Source organism: Tamandua tetradactyla, chromosome 2 (genome assembly GCF_023851605.1).
Source record: "Tamandua tetradactyla isolate mTamTet1 chromosome 2, mTamTet1.pri, whole genome shotgun sequence".
Lineage (NCBI taxonomy): Eukaryota > Metazoa > Chordata > Mammalia > Pilosa > Myrmecophagidae > Tamandua > Tamandua tetradactyla.
Window position 1 is genome coordinate 8,901,498 of NC_135328.1, and position 7,165 is coordinate 8,908,662.

Consider the following 7,165-nt stretch of genomic DNA (forward strand, 5'->3'; position numbering starts at 1 on the left):
ACAGCAGGAATTTACTGTTGCATGGTCTCGGAAGCTAGAAGTCCAACATTAAGGTATCTTCTGCAAGCTAAGCTTTCTTCTGGAGTCTGTAGCTCTCCGGTGATACATTTCCTCTCATCCTCTGTCACAGGGCAATTGGTTTCCTTGTTTCTTCTCCGGATTCTGCTTCTGCTAAGTCGTCTGTGACTCTGTCTGGGTTTCCTCTTTTTATAAGGACACCAGGCACATGCATTAAAGCCCACCCTGATTCAATTTGGTCTCATTGAAGTAGGATCTTCAAATATCCTATTTGCAAATGTGTTTACACACACAGGACCTGAGGTTAGGATTTGAACATGTCTTTGTGGGGGACAGGATTCAACCCCCAACAAGGACACTGGTCAAATACTTGGAGCTTCCTTCCATCAGTTGACATTCCTTTGGTGTCAGATCTTTGATCTTAAAGTAGTAGTAAAAATTACTGGGATTGCTACTCCTCTGCTGAGATGAGATTTCTTATGGCAAATGAGATTACTTGGATTATTTTAGCTGTTCAGTAGTAATTGCTGTATACCTCTGAGGTACCGTTATTGTTTCATATAGAAATACAATTGCTGTGTGTATTCTCTGTAAACAAACCCACGATGCCAATGGGCGTGTGTGTCATGAACCATTAATAATAAAGCAAAATGATCTACTTGCACATTTGCACATAATCATTTATATGTCTTTGCAGTTATGATATGTCTATTTATGTCCTCTTGCAATTGTGCTTCAGTTGCAGAGATTCCTGCATATGGGGTCATTGGAAACCCGGAATCCATCACCTACTTGGGCATAATGGTGAGGTGACATTGGGCAAACGATTTCTCTAGGCCTTGGTTTTCTCATTTGTAAAGTAAGAACCAGATGAATTCCAAGGCCGTCTTGAGCCCTGAGAATCTGCGTCTGCCCACTCAGCCCTGTGAAAACAGAGGCTAACTCCTCAGAAGTCACTGGAAGAGCTGCAGCTTCCCAGATCAGTCCGTGATCATAATGGATTTCTTTTTTTTTTTTTTTTAAAAGAAAGACAGAGAGAAGGAAGGAAGGATAGAAGGAAGGAAGGAAGGAAGAAAGGGAAACATCTTTAAACATTTTCTTGTTTTATTGTATTTTGTTTTTCCGTTTTTTGTTACATGGGCTGGGGCCGGGAATCGAACCGAGGTCCTCCGGCATAGCAGGCAAGCACTTTGCCCGCTGAGCCACCGCGGCCCGCCCATAATGGATTTCTTTATCAGAAATGTAGCCCGGACAAATGTCCTCTCAGCCAAAGTATCCCACCCAACCTGGAAACTGGTATACATAAAATGTAGAATAAGATTCCATAATTGAGGTTTTTATTAGGGAACGAAGTGAGAAGTTAAGGTGACAGAGGGCTAGACCCTGGATGACAGAATTTTTTTGTCCAATGGCTAAAATCCACAATGGGCCACAACAGCCCTCACAACCTGCTCTCACTCTCACTTTTCCCATCGGAAAGGTGTAAGCACATTCTCTTTAGATCTGCTTGTGACCTGATTATTTATATCCCCAAACCTGAAGCAGTTTGGGAGATGTGCATATTAGATCGGGATCAAAGAACACCAGTGAAAATTTTGTCTCGAGAATTCTTGAGTACAGATTGGAAGGAGAAGCCCAACCCTCTGCCTTCTGACGCCACTGAGCTCCTTCTTCAGTGGTCATCTCTGAACCCACACTCAAGCGTGTGAGACTCAAGTTTGAACATTTGCTCAGAGAGTAAACATCTAGAATATCCAAGTCTATTCAAACGAATTTGGAACCTCCCAGATTACCAAAGGAAAAATGGACAGAGACTATGTGCAAAAAATTTATAACAGTACTTAGAAAATCTGGCCTTCTTCGGCACACAAACACACACACACACACACGTATACACACGTGTATTCACACTCCTCTTTCTCCTTTCCCATTACATTACACTACTGCCTTCAAGATTTGACTACAAAAGCCCTGAATTTGGTAATACATTTGGGCACCTCTTTCTCCATTTATCAGGGCTTGGAGATTCACATCATTAATTATTGATTCTCCCTGGCTTCTTTTCTCCTGCCTCTGCCATCCATCTCTTTGCCCTGAGGTGCTTGAAGTCTCTCCTAAGTAGGATCCTTTCCTCTAATCTCTCCCCTTTCTAATCCACTTCAAGGCATCAGCAGGCACAGAAAGCAGTCTGCCCAAAGGAGATCAAGATGCCAGTGGTCTCTGAAAAGGATGTCCTCCAAAAGAATAAGGTGTTTTCTTAGCAAGAACGAGCACAAAGATGTCAGAGCGTAAGGGTAGGTTAGAGAGGTATATGTTTCTTTTCACAACATGAGAGAGCAAGAGTGAAAGCTAAAAAGGCTCACAGCCATTAGAACTTCTGGTTGGGGTGGGAACAAGAATGAAGGGACAATATTGACAAGATCATGATGCAAAAGAAGAGGCAAATTAAATTATGAATCAAATGCAAGAAGATGTCAAATGATGCTTCTCCAGTTTCTGATAAATACCCAGAGCTGAGGACGATGGGGAATGAGCATGTCCATTTCCCAAAGGAAGCAGCAAAGGAGAGACCAGAACATACCCCCTGACTCATCTTGATGGGAGGTGGTCATCACGGTGCCTTTAACCACCTGATTGGTTCCAAATTCAACTTGATGTCTCTTGAACTGTGAGAAGTAGCTGCCATTTATAGATTTCAGAGGATGAGAAAACAATGTCTGGCTCTGGTCTTGTCATTCACAGAGATCACCAGAGGGTAGATTGTGATATCAGTTAAGTTCTGACTAACTGAATTTTTATAAAAATGTACATTTTTTTCTTATAATTCTGAGCTCTGAATCCCAACCCTCATGAGGACAGCCACTGGGAGATTGGGTGCAGTAGAGCTAGGGTGAAGCCTTCTGAAAACAACAGGATAAGGAGACGTCTCAAATCTGAGGCATGTCATGTCAACCTACATGGGCATCGACTCAATCATTCTTGACAATGTAATGAAATCCCAGTAAAATGCCTGGCACCAATCTTGGGTTAGTTTCCATGACTGGTAATACAAATCGATGTGCCAGGAGGATGACATGCCTAACTTCTTGGGAAAGCTTAGCCTTTGAGATCCACTTAGGTCTCTTCTTTTGCCTCCTTATTTACATCCTTTTACATACCTTTTTTTTTTTTGCTGTTATGTATCCTTTTAATGCAATTGTAATCATAACACTTTTCTGAGTTCTGTGAGTTATTCTAGTGAATTATTGAACCTGAGGAGGTGGTGGGAACCCCCAACTTTGAAGCCAGTTGGTCAGAAGTTCAGGTGACCTGAGAACCCCTGATTTTGTGTCTGTGTCTGAGGAACAATCTTTTAGTGAACTGTGCTTTAAACCTGTGCAGTCTGACAAAACTCCAGACTTGCACTGTGGTTGAGGTCAGAAATTATTGTACCTGCCCTCTGCTGCTTTACTTGGCCGGTGATATTGTTCATCCTGCACATTCACTGAGAGTGAAGAGGGCACTGTTTGGATCCCAGTTGTCTCTCTAAATCTCCGATTTCCAAAGTTCTAACATATCATCATCTCTAGACCTCCTAATGAAACTCTTTAGCTTTGGATTAGACAGAGGTCTCTAAAGTTGTCTTTGGTATTCATTCATTCATTAGGGCAACTATGTTTTGAGCACGTACTTTCTGCTAGGACATGTGATAGAGATGGTGGTGGGGAGAAATTGATTTTTCCACATTCTTGCTTCTTTTTTCATTGGTGCAGGGGAACTCTACTGGAGTAACACTCCTGGCCTCTCCATCCCCTCATATACTCCCTCCCTGGGGGAAGGTGGAACAGCTCATCTGATGGGCAATAGACTGGGCATGTGAATTCAGCTCCTTTCCCAGCCCTTTCTCTTTGGGAGCTGGCATCCTGCAGGAAGGATGTGTTCTGCTCTGTACCTCCTCCAATGTGAGTTTTACTGGGCAAAGCCTACATGAGAATGGGGGGCGGGGTATCTGTTTTTGTTTAGTGCAGCCTGTGGCTGGGCAGGAAGGTCTTGGACTCAGGGGTACAGTAATAGAAACATCAGTGCTCTCTAGTATCAGCTTTAGCAGTGATGATGGTGGGTGTTATTCTGTTCTCTGCTTGACTCCTGCATATGCAGTTAATTTAGAGCTCGAATGGGGAGAAGTGTGTCATGTGCGTGCCTCACTTCCCCTTCAACCCTAGTTTCCAGCATGGCATGCTGGGGATACAAAGATGAATGAGGCAATCATGGCGCTTGCCTTCAAATCGCCCAAAGGCTAATGGAAGAGGGAAAATAAGTAAATAAATGACAAATAAATGGAGACTAAGTGGGATAAGACTAGAGGGAGCAGAATAACAAGAGTTGAGTGATGGGGGAGCAGTGATACAGCTTTGATGAGGGTGGTCAAGGAAGGTCTCTGTGTGGCCAATACATTTAATGACACAGATTGGAAGTAAAATCTCCAGTGGAATTAACCATGACCAGATGAGCACACAGAGCTGAGGAACAGCATTGCAGTGGCCTTAATGTGAGGAAGATTTTGGTGCATTTGGGGAACTGAAGAAAGGCCAGTTGGGTTGGGCCCTGTGAGCAGAAAGAAGAGGCATGAGATGAAGTTGGTGTCATAGGAGGCAGTCTCATCCTTGATAGCCCTGTGAACTGAGATAAATGGTATGCATTTTATTCTAAGAGCTCTAAGAGGCCACTCCAGGGCTTCCTTGCTCAGCTCCTTTTGGAGCTTGGGGAGCAGACTGGATATCACAAGAACAGACATGGTGAGATTGGTTAGAAGCTAAGATATTTTAATCCCTTTGGTTCTTTAGAGAAGACAAAGGGATGAGAGGGACAGCAACCTCATTTTGCAAATGGAAAAGATGATAGTGTGGAAAAGAGAGAGAGAGAGAAGACAGCTGCCAGTTCAAAACCTTAGAGGAAATGCCATCCCCAGCACAAGCAGAGACTGGGCTGTTATCAGAAGAGGACTTGCCACATGAAAGTAGCGAGAAGTTGGGATGTTTTTCAATCAATGTTCTGCCGTCCTGCACTGTCGTGATGACGTGAATCAGGATGTGGTCTGAAGTGGAGATGCCTAGGATTTGGAGAAAGAAAAAGTCAATGGGCCAAGGAGACCATGGAAATAAGAGGCAAGGGATTGGGGTCAATCTTTTAGGTAGCCTTGGACCCAAGTGGAGAGAAACTCCACCCACTTCATGTTTGATAGATGATGACAGGAGAAGGGAAAAGGCTGGCAGAGTCCACAGAGAGGCAGGATTTTTGTAGCTGGGAGTGGAAGACATGGCCCAGAAAAGGCAACGGGGAGCAAGGAGCTGCTTGAGATGGCTATAGGAGAAACCTACAGCTTCTATGTAGGGTAAAACATTGGTGGGAAACTATTGTAAAGACATTTTAGAGGAATTTGATGACTTAAGGTACAGGTGCTCCAGAAGATACAATGGAAGGTTTTGGGAGAAGGGAAGGAGGGGGGTTCAATGGGCTGGATCCAGGAATAAACAAAAGGATCTGAGCAAACAGAGTGGCATTTTATGGATATAATCATCTGTAAATGGGCATTATTATATTGCTTAGACTGAGAGAACTAGGTCAGCCTTATATAAACCAGGGATGAGGAAGTCTTTGAGATTACTGGGAACAGATGTCAGCCATAGCATCTGTGTAGCCCAGGAAAGCTGAAAAGATTAACAACAGATAGCAAGCATGGCACCTTATCCTTAACAGGGTGCACATGAAATCAAGGGAAGGGGGAAGAGAAGCAAAACCTTGTCAGACTTAGAAGCACCTAGTACAGTTGGGTAGAACATTGGGTATGACTAAAATCAGGGAATCAAGGAATAACACAGAATCTTTAATCTCTGCAAAAATATTTCTGAGATTGTGCATTCATGACCAACGTACCCCTTTCTCCGCACGTCTGGCTATTCTAGTGGATACCATGGTACATGATCTACATCTACCCCTCAGGATTGAAGCCTTCACTTCCCCAGTGGTCGGGAGTGTTGCTGCCAAAGGCGCTCAACTTCCTTCCTTCCGCGGAATGCCCCAGGCAAGGAGAGTCACCTCTCAAGATCACATTCCTCTGGAAGCATCCCAGTATCTCCAGTCACCTACTGCAGGACATCTTGGTTGCTTCCAATTTTGGACAACTCTAAACAAAGTTGCTATAAACATTTGTGTGCAGGTTTTTGTGTGGACATCAGTTTTCAACTCAATCAGGTAAATATCTAAGAGTGTGATTGCTGGATGAGATGGTAAGTCTTTGTTCAATTAGGTGAGAAACTGCCAAGCTGTCTTCCAAAGTGGTGGTGCCATTTTGCATTCCTACTACATCCTCTCCAGCATTTCGTGTTGTCAGTGTTTTGGATTTTAGCCCTTCAATTGTCTTCCATACTTTCACTTCTTTAATCTTTTCATCCTTTTTGGTTTGTTTGTTTAGTTTTCAAATTCGGGCTTATCATTTGCCTTGATAAGCTACTTCTTAGGTTGTTATGGAAAATAACTCTGTGGTGCGTTAGACTGGATAGACCAGAAATATCAGGTACTGCCCATAACTGTTTGTCAGTATATTCAGACCCTCCTCTGAGATGGCTTTTCTGTTGGTAGATACATTCCTTTTGTAATAATGAGGAGTCTGGGGATGGAGTGACACGGCTTTCCTGGTTTCATTAAAATAGAGTCAGGTTTGTTGATAATAGCCTCAAATGACTGGCAAAAATGATGCATATGTTTTTCTTTTTTTCATATTCCAATGGCTATAGTATCATGGCCAGAATTACAGTGGTCTGGTGAGCAAAATAAATTTTCTTGAGTATAAGTTGTAAAATGCATAACTTCTAAGACTTTAAAAAACACTATGTCTCCTGTAGAAAACAGAGCAGAAATTTACCTTGGAAATGGATTTCAAGAGATAAGGCTGTTTGAAATTATACAGAAAGTCAAGAGAATTAGAGCAGGTAATTTGGGATTATATAAGGTAATCAAATGTAAAGAATGAGAAAGTAATAATATTGCCCAAATCTTAGAACATATCGTATTTTTAAAAGAATGAGTTATAATCAGAAGTAGTTTAAATCAACCTGTAGTTTAAATTTAATACGGGTTCGTGTTATAGTCAATTATTTAAAAATGTATG